The sequence below is a fragment of the Triticum dicoccoides genome, chromosome 3A (assembly GCF_002162155.2).
Source record: "Triticum dicoccoides isolate Atlit2015 ecotype Zavitan chromosome 3A, WEW_v2.0, whole genome shotgun sequence".
Taxonomy (NCBI): Eukaryota; Viridiplantae; Streptophyta; class Magnoliopsida; order Poales; family Poaceae; genus Triticum; species Triticum dicoccoides.
The window spans coordinates 653,778,640-653,795,886 of record NC_041384.1 but is presented as its reverse complement, the minus strand read 5'-3'; the positions used below and the strand labels follow the sequence as shown (position 1 = coordinate 653,795,886).

Sequence of the window (17,247 nt, the reverse complement as noted above, 5' to 3'; positions counted from 1 at the left end):
GCACCATCTGACTCCGTTGTCATGACCTGTAGCACATCCTCAAGTCACCGACCCGAGCTCGTCCTCGCTTCACTCTGAAGTCAACCGTTTGTCCTCACACTGGCCATTATCGCAAAGTTCATTCCTTCTTTACCGGGTCTCTCTTATTACAAACCAACCGCTACGTAAGCCCACGGTGGACGTTTTTTTTTTCTTTTTTAAGCTGGAACGCCTTGCATTCCGATTTCCAAATGCAACGTAGGGTGGACGTAGCAGTGTGGCAAAGCTCGATCGCGGCCGTCAGTCCAGTCCTAGTCCTTCGTGGTGAAACGGTACGAGGCGTATGACATGTTGGCTTCGGCCCAGCTATGGTGGATCAGCTCCGCCTTGGGCTCGTCCCCGGCGGCGCCCAGCGCGACGTGCAGCGGGTAGAAATGCTCCGGCGATGGGTGCGGCGCCTTCTCCTCGTAGCGGTTCACGTCGTCGTACCTGGCGGCCATGACAAGCAAAGCAGGAGAATGATTGTCACGATATCACGGGGCGATCGCTTTGCGAGTCCGTCGTGGCCGTGGTCGCCAGCTCGGCATTACCTCCCGGCGAGAAGCGAGTCCCTGAGCCAGGTGTTGAAGTCGGAGGCCCACTGCGGCACCGGCTCGTCGTCGCGCCCCATCTTGCCGAGGTTGTGCGTCGCGCTGCCGGAGCCGAGGACGAGGACGCCTTCGCCCCTGAGGGGAGCCGGCGCCTTGCCCAGGGTGTAGGGGTAGGTGCCGTCGCGGTGGGTCTGCACGGAGAGCTGGCACACCGGGATGTTAGCCTCCGGGTACATGAACATCAGGGGCACCCACGCGCCATGGTCGAGCCCGCGTCCGTGGTCCTCGCTCACCGGCCCGAACCCAGCCTGCTCCAGGAGCTCCTTGGTTCTCTTGGCCAGATCAGGAGCGCCGGGCGCAGGATACTTCAGCTGGATGGCGGAACAGTTTATTCGGTTAGTTCAGCTGACATTTTGCACAATTTTTGCACCTAAATATTTTGCACGAACAGCAAGAACACCGTTTCTTTCTCACCAAACTCAAGCAATCAATTCCCGCAAAAAAAAAACTCGAAGAATTCAAGCCAAAGAAAAATGTTTCCGTCAGCAAAACGAAGAAATATTACCATCCAATTCTGGCTTCTTCCTCTGTAGTACTACGCCATGCAATCCAATTCAATTGCCAGGACGACGTCTCGGTGGAAACCAAAACTGTTCTCAAGCACATGTTGGCGCCGCCTCCATGCAGCACCGCTTCTTCTTCCTCCTCTCAACTCTCTCTTCTCGGTTTGTTTCTCTCACGAGCACACAGATGGAAAACACTCAAGAAAAACACATACACACACAAGCACCAAGAGAAATCCAATGGCTTTGCAAAGGCACTCCCTTGATGGCACACCGTCGCTACATCTTTACATCAGCCCTCACGGCTCCACTTTTCTCATTCATCAGTCCAACTTAAAGACTCGGTACAAGTGACCCACACGTAGCCAAGGCAACAACCTGCCCGGTTCTCATGCCATGCACCACACGACTTGATCCACTAACCTACTAACTCACCCACTAACAAACTCCATGCGGCCACTCTCCTTCACGCACGCCCAGCTAGCTATCTGGAATATCTCCATGGCCTATGTGACGTGACTAACAAACTATGCATGCATTTGACTCGGCTAAACACACTGACCTATACACACAAAATACTAGTAGCTTGCATGCACACACATGAAGGCGTCTCTATGTATGCAAATTGCCGCAGCTACTACTATATGCATGACTTGAAAAACATGAAACAATCTATCAACAAGATTTTTTTTTTCGCGAATACGCATAGATTGCGTATCATTGCATTGATAGGAGGGATGAAAAAATACATAGGGTGAGTGCTACAACGGCCACGCGTACACAAGCTGGCGCGGGCACAAGTAGCAGGAGCAGATGGGGTAGGGGCTGCTCATCCCCGATACATCGAGCTATAGCCTATCTCTCAGAGATCATCGTCGCCAAGCTGTTGGCGCCGGCGCTAGCCCAAAGGCGAGCGTCTTCCTGAATAGATCGAAGCAAGCTAGCTATGGAGGGGTGCAGCTGGTCGAAGATGCACCCATTTCGGTGCTTCCAGATAGCCCAGGCTGTGAGGGCAATGATGGAGTTTAGACCCTTCCATAGAGCAGCGGGCGATGTGGAGCACGCGTTGATCCACCAATCCGCGAAAGGCGTGTCCGGGGTCGGGATCGTAGCGGTTGATCTACACCAAGAGAGAACCTCGTGCCAAATTTGGCGGGAGAAGGGGCAAGCAGTGAAATAGGTGGTGCATGTCCTCGGTGGCCTGGTCGCAGAGCACGCACCGGTCGTTGTGCGGTAAGCCACGGCGGGCGAGGCGAGCGGCCGTCCAGCACCGATCCTGTAGGGCCAGCCAGATGAAGGCTTTGATGCGGAGGGGGTCCCATGTCTTCCAGGTGAGCTTCCAGGAAGCATCCGAGATGGAGCCGTGGAAGAGCGCAAGGTAGTAGGTCTTGGCCGAGTAGTTGCCGGAGTCGGTCCATTTCCAGCGCAGCACATCGTGCCCGGCCGCGAGGGCTTTGGTCTGGAGAGTGCGCCAGAGATCAACGTACTAGACAAGGGCGGCAGGGCCGAGCGCGCCGGCGATGTCGCGCACCCACGCCCGCCTGGGGAGGCCCTCAGCCACCATCCGGTCGCGGCGATGTCTCGGGAGACCATAGAGAAAACCAGGGGTGCGACCTCAGAGACGGACTTGCCCTCGATCCAGGGGTCCGTCCAGAACTTGCAAGAACTCCCATCTTGCACCTCCCAGGTGGTGGAGGCTCTGAAAATCTGCGCGGCCATCAGGTCGTGGGGGAGGTGAAGCATGCTCCAGGGACGCGAGGTGTCAGTGCGCTGGAGCCAAAGCCACCTGGCGCGCAGGGCAACACCAGTGCGCTGCAGGTCACGGATCCCCATGCCGCCAAGGGAGGTGGGGCGGCACACGCGGTCCCAGTTGACGCGGCACTGCCCGCCGCGCGCATCCTTGTGGACAATCCAAAGGAAGCGGTGAATGATTCGGTTTACTCGCTAAGGATAGTCTTGTTGACGGCGATGGCGACGAGGATGTGGATGGACATGGCATAGAGAACATGTCTGCAGAGGGCAAGGCGATCGCCAAGGAGAGCATGGATACGAGCCAAGTGGAGAGCCTCCTCTCAAGCTTGTCAACAAGCGGCATGAGGTCAGTCGTGGAGGGCTTGCGAATGGATAGCGGAAGGCCGAGATACTTCACCGGGAAGTTGGCAATCAGGCATGCCATCTCTGTCTCGATCGTGGCCACGTGCTCCTCGGTGCACTAGATGGGCGATGCCGAGTATTTGGCGAAGTTTGTGCGGAGCCCAGAGACCTTGCCAAAGATGTCAAGCAGGCAGCGAATGGTGCGTAGGTCATGGGTGTCGGGGTGGCAGAAGATGACAACATCGTCCGCATAAAGGGAGACACTCAAGGCCAGGTGTCTCGTGGTCAACCGCTGGAGGAGGCCACGCTCGACGGCTCGCTGGAGAAGCGAGTTTAGCACGTCGATGACAATGACGAAGAGCATCGGAGAGACATGATCCCCTTGTCGCAGCCCGCAAGCGTGAAGGATAGGCGGCCCAGGAACGCCATTGATGAGCACACGCGTGGACGCGGTGGAAATCAGAATAGAGATCCACCCGCACCAGCGGCTTCCAAAGCCAAGGTGTCGGAGCGTTTCAAGCAGGAAAGGCCAGGCCACCGAGTCGAACGCCCTCGCAATGTCGAGCTTGAGGAGCGTCCGCGGCATCTTGAGGTTGTGGAGGGTCTAGTCGTTTGTTGAACAAGGAGAAAATTGTTGTGGATGCTCCGGCCAGCAATGAACGCGCTCTGGTTCGTGGAAACCAATTTGCCCAGATGCGGTGCTAGTCGGAGGGAGAGCGCCTTTGCGAACAAATTTGCAATGAGATGAATGAGACTGATAGGCCGATAGTCGAAGAGGGATGCCGCATCCTGCTTCTTAGGGATGAGGGTGAGGAGAGCCTCGTTGAGCCGCTGAAATCCACGCCCGTTGAGCGCATACAGCTTGTCGAAGACGGCGCAGATGTCATGCTTGATCACCTCCCAAGCGTTTCGGAGAAACTCGGCAGTAAATCCGTCCGGGCCTGGCACCTTCCCAAGTGGCAGGCTCTTCACAGCGGCCCAGATTTCATCCTCGGAGAAGGGCGCATCGAGGCTGGATAGGTCGAAAGGGCCGGCATGGATCGCAGACAAATCAATGGAGAAAGGGCGCGCCGCCGCCGTTCCGAGGATTCCAGAGAAGTGCTGGTAGGCGGCCTCGGCGAGCGCGGCCGGGGCGGAAACGGAGATATTGCCCACCTGCAGCTCTAAGATACGGTTCTTCTGCTTGCGGTGCGCGGCATGGACACGGAAGAACTTCTGGCCCGCGTCACCATCCCGCAGCCAGGAAAGCCTGACACGCTGGCGCGAGATCAAGCGCTCGAGCGAAGCGAGGCCCAGATAGCCCTCCTTGAGGCGTCGATGAAACTAGGCCTCGGACGGAGAGAGAGGTCGCAGATCTTGAGCCGCATCAAGGCGCGCGATCAGCTCGCGAGCAATCAAGAGATGCCGAGATACATCTCCGATTTTCTTGGCGCTCCAGATTTGGAGACGCCGCGCGGTGGCCTTAAGCCGTGCCACCAAACGCCAAAAGGGGTCCGGCTCGTCGGCCCCGGTGGCCCACGCTTCAAACACGACCTACATGTAGCCGTCGGTGTGTGGCCAAAATCTCTCAAAGTGAAATCTCTTGGTGCCAGGCGAGTGCATGGTGCAGTCCAGGAGGAGGGGCACGTGGTCAGATGCCGCTGAGGACAGACAACGAAGCAGGCAGAGCGGGTGGAGCGCCTCCCAAGCAGAGTTGCAGAGGGCCTTCTTGATGCGCGTGAGGGTCGGAGTGTCGCGCTCACTCGACCAGGTGTACCGCCTTCCATGGAGGTAGATGTCGCGCAGCTCCTCGTCGGCGAGAAAGCGGTGGAAGCAGGACATGACATGATGGTTGATCCAGGAGTTATTCTTGTCCGCCGCCCTTGTGATCATGTTGAAGTCGCCCCCTAGGAGCCAGGGGTCAGCGCGCAATGAACGGACCTCGATGAGGTCGCCAAGGAAGGCGATCTTGTCATCGTCGCCTTGCGGGCCATAGACACTGGTGAGCCACCAGTGATGCTCACCATCGAGGGAGGAGGCCAGGGCGGTGATGTGGTGCTCGCCGAGGTAAGGATCGGATAGCGCAATCAAGTCAGGACGCCACGCAAGCAGGATGCCCCCGCGTGTCCCGTCAGCAGGGAGGAGGAAGAACTCGGAAAAGGCCGGGCCGAGCGTCTCGGCAACGAGTGAGGACGAAAGGGAAAACATCTTTGTTTCTTGAAGATAAACGATACAAGGGGAAGCAGCGGTGATCACGCTGCAGACGGCAGTGCGTTTGGCCGGGGCATTTAGACCACGCACGTTCCAAAATACAATTCGTAGGTCGTGATCCATGAGGAAAGCTTGGGTCCTGGGGTGGGCAGGGCAGCCGCTAGGCCTCGACAGCGTGAGGCAGCGGGGAGAGCGAGCTGGCAGGTGGGTCGAGGAGCTCGGGGATGCGCCAGCCAAACAGATCAGTGAAAGCCTGCAGCACATCATGTGCTAGCGGCCTCTGAAAGAGGCGCTCATACTTCGTCAGGGTTTCCGCGGAGATGGGGGCGTCGTCCGAGACGAGCCCGAGGCGGCGCAGAAGGAGCTTCTTGGCCTTGAGTTCGGAGTTGAGCCCACAGTCCGCCTTGGCGATCCGGCCGCTCCTTCGGGGCGTGAAGTTCGGTGGTAGCTCCTTGCGACGATTGCGGGTGGAAGGGGCCGGGAGAATCTGCTCAATGGGCCGATGGATGGACTGCACAAACGCATCCAGGGGCCGGACGTCGCCATGCGCGCCAAGTGGCGAGCTCTGAGCGGCTGCATGGGAGGAATCAGCGAGCGTGGGCTCTGGATCACTCGGGATCGGTGCGGGCGAGTCGCGCGCAACGGGATCCGAGGTGGGGGCGGTGTGGGGATCAGTGGCGGGGCCATCCAGGGAGGTAGCTGGGCCCATCACGTGCTCGGCCAGGGCCAGCTATCCAGCGGGGGGCGAGGTGGGTGGTCCGCTGCTGCATCCATCCGGATTGGCGAGGGAGCGGATCTTGATCTCCGGTGGGGCCGCACAAAGCAGAAGCAGACCAGATGAGGGGACAGCCCCGGGATCCTCCTCGGGGCGTGGGCCAGTCTCCAGAAGGCGCGCAGGTGCATCAGAAGGCAGAATGTTGGCGGCTAGCGGGGCGGGAGGCGTGGGAGCGGCGACCTGGTCAGCGGACTCCAAAATTGAACGGTCCGTGCCCAAAGGAGTGGACGAGTAGGGGCGCCCAACGGCCGTCTCCGGGCCCACATTCGCGGCGGCTTTCTGGAAAGCCACCTTGTCTCCCAGTCGCAGCCTAGCAGGGGCCCACGTGATGCCACACACGACCGGCGGGTGTGGACCCAGGATCCCGAGCCAGACCCGCGAGGCGGCAAGCGGTCGGTCGCGGTGGCGCCCCCCATGCCGACGACGGGAGCGGCCGGAGCGGCGAGAGGGGCCGGCGGCATCGCGGCGTGATGGTGCGGGGGGTGATCGTAGAGGTGCGGCCAAGGCTCTGGGCAAGGCGGCGACCCTTGGTCGGGGCCGGCGCCACCATCAGAATCAGGGCCGGGAGAACGACGCGGCGGCAGAAGCAGAGGGACGGGGCGGCGGAAATCCTCACAGCGGGCGACGTGAATCCCTACTGGAAAACGCAGCAGGTCCATGCCGAGGCGCTCGGCGATGTCAGGGTCCGCATCGACGTCGATGCCGTCGCGCACTGGAAGGAATAGGTCGGCGGCGAGGGGGGTCGCGTCTAGGTTGGGGGTCCAGGCGGTAAGCTTGAAGATGTCCAAGTCAGTGCCATGGCGCATCCGCGGCTCAAGGTGTTCTACCATGCAGAATGGTGCGAGCAGTGTGACCGCCGTAGCGCGATGCCAGGCGTGGTCCGGCACACCAGTGAGCTCAAGGTGCACCCGGAAGCGGGCGCGAACCTACTCAGGGCCGGCCAGCGCGCTCCAGGGGTGAAGAAGCAGGCGGAACCGGGCGGTGCGCGCGCCGGCGGTAGCGACCATGGCCCGATCTTCAGCGTCGTGGAACCGTATGAGGAAGTCCTCCGGGAGGTGGCGGTGGACCGAGAAGTGCGTCGTCGGGATGCCGAAGCGCGAGCAGATCATATCGGCCACCTCGAGGCAAGACACCCCGGTCCTACATCCCGCAACGGTGGCGAGCAACACGCGCCAGAGCTCATCCTCGGCGGCGTCGATCTCCGCGGACAGGGGCAGGAAGCACGTGTTGGGTTTCGTAGTAATTTCAAAAAATTTCCTACGCACACGCAAGATCATGTGATGCATACCAACGAGAGGGAAGAGTGCTATCTACGTACCCACACAGACCGACTGCGGAAGCATTGACACAACATAGAGGAAGTAGTTGTACGTCTTCACGATCCAACCGATCAAGCACCGAAACTACGGCGCCTCCGAGTTCGAGCACACGTTCAGCTCGATGACGATCCCCGGACTCCGATCCCGTAAAGTGTCGGGGAAGAGTTCCGTCAGCACGACGGCGTGGTGACGATCTTGATGTACTATAGCAGCAGGGCTTCGCCTAAACTCCGCTACAGTATTATCGAGGAATATGGTGGCTGGGGGCACCGCACACGGCTAAGGAATAGATCACGTGGATCAACTTGTTGTATCTTTGGTGCTAGCCCTGCCCCTCTATTTATATGTTGAGCCCCGGGGTCGAAACTTGGAGCAAAAGCCTCCTCAAAGTCGGTTTTGCCCGAAAGGCAAGAGTCCCACTCGGACTCCAGGACCAAACGCCACAATCCTTGGTGTCTGGCCCAGACGCCATGGGCCTCGGCGTCTGGCCCAGGGCCAGACGCCAGGGTCTCCGGCGTTTGGCCCCCTGGCCTCTGCAAAACTCCTTTTGCACCGACCTAAAGCCTCATGGGCTTGACCCCTTGGCCTAACCATATCATCCAATATATGAATCTTTACGTCTCGACCATTTTGAGACTCCTCGTCATGTCCCCGGTCTCATCCGGGACTCCGAACTCCTTCGGTACATCAAAACATGTAAACTCATAATATAACTGTCATCGTAACCTTAAGCGTGCGGACCCTACGGGTTCAAGAACAATGTAGACATGACTGAGACATGTCTCCGGTCAATAACCAATAGCGGGACCTGGATGCCCATATTGGCTCCTACATATTCTACGAAGATCTTTATCGGTCAGACCGCATAACAACATACGTTGTTCCCTTTGTCATCGGTATGTTACTTGCCCGAGATTCGATCGTCGGTATCCAATACCTAGTTCAATCTTGTTACCGGCAAGTCTCTTTACTCATTACGTAATACATCATCTCATAACTAACATATTAGTTGTAATGCTTGCAAGGCTTATGTGATGTGCATTACCGAGAGGGCCCAGAGATACCTCTCCGACAATCGGAGTGACAAATCCTAATCTTGAAATACGCCAACCCAACATCTCCCTTTGGAGACACCTGTAATGCTCCTTTATAATCACCCAGTTACGTTGTGACGTTTGGTAGCACCCAAAGTGTTCCTCCGGCAAACGGGAGTTGCATAATCTCATAGTCATAGGAACATGTATAAGTCATGAAGAAAGCAATAGCAACATACTAAACGATCGGGTGCTAAGCTAATGGAATGGGTCATGTCAATCAGATCATTCAACTAATGATGTGACCTCGTTAATCAAATAACAACACTTTGTTCATGGTTAGGAAACATAACCATCTTTGATTAACGAGCTAGTCAAGTAGAGGCATACTAGTGACACTCTGGTTGTCCATGTATTCACACATGTATTATGTTTCCGGTTAATACAATTCTAGCATGAATAATAAACATTCATCATGAAATAAGGAAATAAATAATAACTTTATTATTGCCTCTAGGACATATTTCCTTCAGTCTCCCACTTGCACTAGAGTCAATAATCTAGATCACATCATCATGTGATTAACATCGATAGTTCACATCATCATGTGATTAACACCCATAGTTCAAATCGTCATGTGACCAACACCCAAAGGGTTTACTAGATTCGGTAATCTAGTTCACATCGCTATGTGATTAACACCCAAAGAGTACTAAGGTGTGATCATGTTTTGCTTGTGAGAGAATCTTAGTTAATGGGCCTGCCAAATTCAGATCTGTATGTATTTTGCAAAATTCTATGTCTACAATGCTCTGCACGGAGCTACTCTAGCTAATTGCTCCCACTTTCAATATGTATCCAGATTGAGACTTAGAATCATCTGGATCAGTGTCAAAAACTTGCATCGACGTAACCGTTTACGACGAACCCTTTTGTCACGTCCATAATCGAGAAACATATCCTTATTTTACTAAGGATAATTCTGACCGCTGTCCAGTGATCTACTCCTAGATCACTATTGTACTCCCTTGCCAAATCAGTGCAGGGTATACAATAGATCTGGTATACAGCATGACATACTTTATAGAACCTATGGCCAAGGCATAGGGAATGACTTTCATTCTCTTTCTATCTTCTGCCGTGGTCGGGCTTTGAGTCTTACTCAACTTCACACCTTGTAATACAGGCAAGAACTCTTTCTTTGACCGCTCCATTTTGAACTACTTCAAAATCTTGTCAAGGTATGTACTCATTGAAAAAAAACTTATCAAACGTCTTGATCTATCTCTATAGATCTTGAAGCTCAATATGTAAGCAGCTTCACCGAAGTCTTTCTTTGAAAAATTCCTTTCAAACACTCCTTTATGCTTTACAGAATAATTCTACATTATTTCCGATCAACAATATGTCAATCACATATACTTATCAGAAATGTTGTAGTGCTCCCACTCACTTTTCTTGTAAATACAGGCTTCACCGCAAGTCTGTATAAAACTATATGCTTTGATCAACTCATCAAAGCGTATATTCCAACTCCGAGATGCTTGCACCAGTCCATAGATGGATCGCTGGAGCTTGCACATTTTGTTAGCACCTTTCGGATTTGACAAAACCTTCTAGTTGCATCGTATACAACTCTTCTTTATTAAATCCATTAAGGAGTTCAGTTTTGTTTATCCATTTGCCAGATTTCATAAAATGCGGCAATTGCTAACATGATTCGGACAGTCTTTAAGCATAGATACGAGTGAGAATCTCTCATCGTAGTCAACACCTTGAACTTGTCGAAAACCTTTTTGCGACAATTCTAGCTTTGTAGATAGTAACACTACTATCAGGGTTTGTCTTCCTCTTGAAGATCCATTTATTTTCTATGGCTTGCCGATCATCGGGCAAATCCATCAAAGTCCATACTTTGTTCTCATACATGGATCATATCTCAGATTTCATGGCCTCAAACCATTTTGCGGAATCTGGGCTCATCATCGCTTCCCCATAGTTCGCAAGTTCGTCATGGTCTAGTAACATGACTTCCAGAACAGGATTACCATACCACTCTGGTGCAGATCTCACTCTGGTTTACCTACGAGATTTGGTAGTAACTTGATCTGAAGTTTCATGATCATCATCATTAGCTTCCTCACTAATTGGTGTAGGAGTCACAGGAACAAATTTCTGTGATGAACTACTTTTCAATAAAGGAGAAGGTACAATTACCTTATCAAGTTTTCTACTTTCCTCCCACTCACTTCTTTTGAGAGAAACTCTTTCTCCAGAAAGTTTCCGAATTTAGCAACAAAAGTCTTGCCTTCGGATCTATGATAGAAGGTGTATCCAATAGTTTCCTTTGGATATCCTATGAAGACACATTTCTCCGATTTGGGTTCGAGCTTATCAGGTTGAAGCTTTTTCACATAAGCATCGCAACCCCAAACTTTCAGAAACGACAACTTTGGTTTCTTGCCAAACCACAGTTCATAAGGCGTCGTCTCAACGGATTTTGATGGCGCCCTTTTAACGTGAATGCAGCTGTCTTTAATGCATAACCCCAAAACGATAGTGGTAGATCGGTAAGAGACATCATAGATCGCACCATCTAATAAAGTACGGTTATGACGTTCGGACACACCATTACATTGTGGTGTTCCAGGTGGCATGAGTAGTGAAACTATTTCACATTGTTTTTAACTGAAGGCCAAACTCGTAACTCAAATACTCTTCTCTACGATCAGATCGTAGAAACCTTATTTTCTTGTTACGATGATTTTTCACTTCACTCTGAAATTCTTTGAACTTTTCAAATGTTTCAGACTTATGTTTCATCAAGTAGATATACTCATATCTGCTCAAATCATCTGTGAAGATCAGAAAATAATGATACCTGTCGCGAGCCTCAATATCTATCGGACCACATACATCAGTATGTATGATTTCTAAGAAATCTGTTGCTCGCTCCATTGTTCCGAAGAACAGAGTCTTAGTCATCTTGCCCATGAGGCATGGTTCGCAAGCATCAACTGATTCATAATCAAGTGATTCCAAAATCCCATCAGCATGGAGTTTCTTCATGCGCTTTACACCAATATGACCTAAACGGCAGTGCTACAAATAAGTTGCACTATCATTATTAACTTTGCATCTTTTGGTTTCAATATTATGATTATGTGTATCACTACGATCGAGATCCAACGAACTATTTTCATTGGGTGTGTAACCATATAAGGTTTTATTCATGTAAACAGAACAACAATTTATTCTCTTACTTAAATGAATAACCGTATTACAATAAACATGATCAAATCATATTCATGCTCAACGCAAACACCAAATAACACTTATTTAGGTTCAACACTAATCCCGAAATTATAGGGAGTGTGCGATGATGATCATATCAATCTTGGAACCATTTCCAACACACATCGTCACTTCATCCTTAACTAGTCTCTGTTTATTCTGCAACTCCCATTTCGAGTTACTAATCTTAGCAACTGAACTAGTATCAAATACTGAGGGTTTGCTATAAACACTAGTAAAGTACATATCAATAACATGTATATCAAATATAGCTTTGTTCACTTTGCCATCCTTCTTATCCACCAAATACTTGGGGTAGTTCCGCTTCTAGTGACCAGTCCCTTTGCAGTAGAAGCACTTAGTCTCGGGCTTAGGTCCAGACTTGGGCTTCTTCACTTGAGCAGCAACTTGCTTGCCGTTTTTCTTGAAGTTCCCCTTCTTCCCTTTGCCCTTTTTCTTGAAACTAGTGATCTTGTCAATCATCAACACTTGATGCTCTTTCTTGATTTCTACCTTCATCGATTTCATCATCATGAAAAGCTCGGGATTTGTATTCGTCATCCCTTGCATACTATAGTTCATCACGAAGTTCTACTAACTTGGTGATGGTGACTAGAGAATTCTATCAATCACTATCTTATCTAGAAGATTAACTCCCACTTGATTCAAGCGATTGTAGTACCCAGACAATCTGAGCACATGCTCACTAGTTGAGCGATTCTCCTCCATCTTTTAGCTATAGAACTTGTTGGAGACTTCATATCTCTCAACTCGGGTATTTGCTTGAAATATTAACTTCAACTCCTGGAACATCTCATATGCTCCATGACGTTCAAAACGTCTTTGAAGTCCCGATTCTAAGCCATTAAGCATGGTGCACTAAACTATCAAGTAGTCATCATATTGAGCTAGCCAAACGTTCATAACGTCTGCATCTACTCCTGCAATAGGTCCGTCACCTAGCGGTGCATCAAGGACATAATTCTTCTGTGCAACAATGAGGATAAACCTCAGATCACGGATCCAATCCGCATCATTGCTACTAACATCTTTCAACACAATTTTCTCTAGGAACATATCAAAATAAACATATGAAAGCAACAACGCGAGTCATTGATCTACAACATAGATATGCTAATACTACCAGGACTAAGTTCATGATAAATTTAAGTTCAATTAATCATATTACTTAAGAACTCCCACTTAGATAGACATCCCTCTAATCCTCTAAGTGATCACGTGATCCAAATCAACTAAACCATGTCCGATCATCACGTGAGATGGAGTAGTTTTCAATGGTGAACATCGTTATGTTCATCATATCTACTATATGATTCATGCTCGACCTTTCGGTCTCCGTGTTCCGAGGCCATATCTGCATATGCTAGGCTCGTCAAGTTTAACCTGAGTATTCTGCGTGTGCAAAACTGGCTTGCACCCATTGTAGATGGACGTAGAGCTTATCACACCCGATCATCACGTGGTGTCTGGGCACGACAAACTTTGGCAACGGTGCATACTCAGGGAGAACACTTCTTGATAATTTAGTGAGAGATCATCTTATAATGCTACCGTCAAACAAAGCAAGATAAGATGCATAAAAAGATAAACATCACATGCAATCAATATAAGTGATATGATATGGCCATCATCATCTTGTGCTTGTGATCTCCATCTCCGAAGCAACGTCATGATCACCATCGTCACCAGTGCGACACCTTGATCTCCATCGTAGCATCGTTGTCGTCTTGCCAATCTTATGCTTCCACGACTATTACTACCGTTTAGTAATAAAGTAAAGCATTACATCGCGATTGCATTGCATACAATAAAGCGACAACCATATGGCTCCTGCTAGTTGCCGATAACTCGGTTACAAAACATGATCATCTCATACAATAAAATTCAGCATCATGTCTTGAACATATCACATCACAACATGCCCTGCAAAAACAAGTTAGACGTCTTCTACTTTGTTGTTGCAAGTTTTACGTGGCTGCTACGGGCTTAAGCAAGAACCAATCTCACCTACGCATCAAAACCACAACGATAGTTTGTCAAATAGACTCCGTTTTAACCTTCGCAAGGACCGGGCGTAGCCATACTTGGTTCAACTAAAGTTGGAGAGACAGTCGCCCGCAAGCCACCTATGTGCAAAGCACGTCGGGGGAACCGGTCTCGCGTAAGCGTACGCGTAATGTTGGTCCGGGTCGTCTCGTCCAACAATGCCGCCGAACCAAAGTATGACATGCTGGTAGGCAGTATGACTTATATCGCCCACAACTCACTTGTGTTCTACTCGTGCATATAACATCAACATAAATAACCTAGGCTCGGATGCCACTATTGGGTTTCGTAGTAATTTCAAAAAAAATTCCTACGCACACGCAAGATCATGTGATGCATAGCAACGAGAGGGGAGAGTGCTGTCTACGTACCCACGCAGACCGACTGCGGAAGCGTTGACACAACATAGAGGAAGTAGTCGTACGTCTTCACGATCCAACCGATCAAGCACCGAAACTACGGCGCCTCTGAGTTCGAGCACACGTTCAGCTCGATGACGATCCCCGGACTCCGATCCAGCAAAGTGTCGGGGAAGAGTTCCGTCAGCACGACGGCGTGGTGACGATCTTGATGTACTACAGCAGCAGGGCTTCGCCTAAACTCCGCTACAGTATTATCGAGGAATATGGTGGCTGGGGGCACCGCACACGGCTAAGGAATAGATCACGTGGATCAACTTGTTGTATCTTTGGTGCTAGCCCTGCCCCTCTATTTATATGTTGAGCCCCGGGGTCGAAACTTGGAGCAAAAGCCTCCTCAAAGTCGGTTTTGCCCGAAAGGCAAGAGTCTCACTCGGACTCCAGGACCAAACGCCACAATCCTTGGCGTCTGGCCTAGACGCCATGGGCCTCGGCGTCTGGCCCAGGGCCAGACGCCAGGGTCTCCGGCGTTTGGCCCCCTGGCCTCCGCAAAACTCCTTTTGCACCGACCTAAAGCCTCATGGGCTTGACCCCTTGGCCTAACCATATCATCCAATATATGAGTCTTTACGTCTCGACCATTTCGAGACTCCTCGTCATGTCCCCGATCTCATCCGGGACTCCGAACTCCTTCGGTACATCAAAACATGTAAACTCATAATATAATTGTCATCGTAACCTTAAGCGTGCGGACCCTACGGGTTCGAGAACAATGTAGACATGACCGAGACATGTCTCCGGTCAATAACCAATAGCGGGACCTGGATGCCCATATTGGCTCCTACATATTCTACGAAGATCTTTATCGGTCAGACCGCATAACAACATACGTTGTTCCCTTTGTCATCGGTATGTTACTTGCCCGAGATTCGATCGTCGGTATCCAATACCTAGTTCAATCTCGTTACCAGCAAGTCTCTTTACTCGTTCCGTAATGCATCATCTCACAACTAACATATTAGTTGTAATGCTTGCAAGGCTTATGTGATGTGCATTACCGAGAGGGCCCAGAGATACCTCTCCGACAATCGGAGTGACAAATCCTAATCTCGAAATACGCCAACCCAACATCTCCCTTTGGAGACACCTGTAATGCTCCTTTATAATCACCCAGTTACGTTGTGACGTTTGGTAGCACCCAAAGTGTTCCTCCGGCAAATGGGAGTTGCATAATCTCATAGTCATAGGAACATGTATAAGTCATGAAGAAAGCAATAACAACATACTAAACGATCGGGTGCTAAGCTAATGGAATGAGTCATGTCAATCAGATCATTCAACTAATGATGTGACCTCGTTAATCAAATAACAACACTTTGTTCATGGTTAGGAAACATAACCATCTTTGATTAACGAGCTAGTCAAGTAGAGGCATACTAGTGACACTCTGGTTGTCTATGTATTCACACATGTATTATGTTTCCGGTTAATACAATTCTAGCATGAATAATAAACATTCATCATGAAATAAGGAAATAAATAATAATTTTATTATTGCCTCTAGGGCATATTTCCTTCAGCACGCGGGGGCGGCAGCCGACCGTAGCGACGGGTGCCCGGTGAGGGGGACAGAGGGGGAGGCGGACCGCGCCGAGAGGGAGGCGCAGGGGGAGGGGATGGCGGGCCCGGAAGACACAGGCTGCCAAGAACCCTGGATGGACGGAGCCGGAGACGAGACCGTCGGCGAGGGCGAGGGCTGCGCGAGGGAGGGGCCCCGGAGACGCTTGGGCGACGGGCTCGAGCTTGAGGGGGACGGCGGCGAGCGTGGGTTGGTGCACTTGCGTGCTACGTGGCCGTAGAAGCCGCAACGCGCGCAGCGGACGTCGCGGCGGCACTCGTCCCTGGGGTGGCCATGGTAGCGGCAGCGCGAGCAGAACTCCTCCGAGGCTCGGCGCCGGCGCGGCTCAGACGGCGGAGCGGTGGGAGGCGGGAGGAACGTGCAGCAGGGGCACGCCGCCGCGGGCGGTGGCGCTGCGGGGGCCGCCTCCGCTTGCGACCCGCCACGAGCCACTCGCGCTCCTCGGCGGGCTCCTCTTCAGAGACCCGGTGGACCTCAGAGCGGATGGCGCGCGAAGGGGGCGAGGGCGAGGCCGGCGGAGGGGCGGCGGCCGACGACCCGCAAAGCGCCTGCCGGTAGGAGGGTCGCGCGGAGCCATCGGAGGACGGACTGGACTCGAGCCAACGCAGGTCGCGACCGCGGCCGGAGGCAGCCGGTGAGCCCATGGGGACAGGGGTGTGGAGGGTGGCCGCCGGGCGCCGGAGCGGCGAGCGGCGGGAGGCTGTGGGCGCCGGGGCCGGAGCGGCCGTCGGCGAGAGCGGGGAGCGGGGAGCCTCAACAAGATTAACCTAACAGTACATGGGCTTGGGGAAGCCGTCGAAGTCGTGGATGGTGTCGTTGTTGCCACGGATGACGTTGACAGCCGGGGCGTCCGTCTCCCAGTGCGCCGACACCACCAGGATGGAGCGCGGCGGCTCCTGGCCAGCGACGGCCGATGGCAGCCACGACCTGAAGAAGCTCTCCGCCGGGATCGTCTCGTCGATGGACAGCAAGGGCGAGCCGTGCGACAAGAAGAAGATGTCCATCGCCGTCGGTGGGTGCCTCCCGGTGGCTTGTGGTCGTCGTCGCTCCTCCCGGCGGCTCTGGCTTTGGTTCTGCCGGGTCACCAGCAGTGATGTCGATCCATGAAAAGAGTTTGTAAATTTATGTATGTATTTGTTTGTGTGTCTAGCATTTTTGATCCATTAATATGCACACTACGAGCTCGGAGTTGTTCGCCTTTTAGTCATGCTCGTGTTCCGCGTTGCCACGTCGGACGTGGATGTCCGTTACTTTTTCCGCCCTCTCTAGTCTGTATCAAGTGAGTAGATTGGCTTGGCCTCCATGCCATTGACACTTCGACGTGGATGGCGCATCCAAAAATGC

General features: G+C 52.1%; 1 pseudogene; it reads right to left on the bottom strand.

Moving 5' to 3' along the window:
- Window positions 1–127: 127 nt before the first annotated feature.
- LOC119269971 lies at window positions 128–16,937 on the bottom strand (annotated as a pseudogene).
- Between the last annotated feature and the right edge of the window lie 310 nt (window positions 16,938–17,247).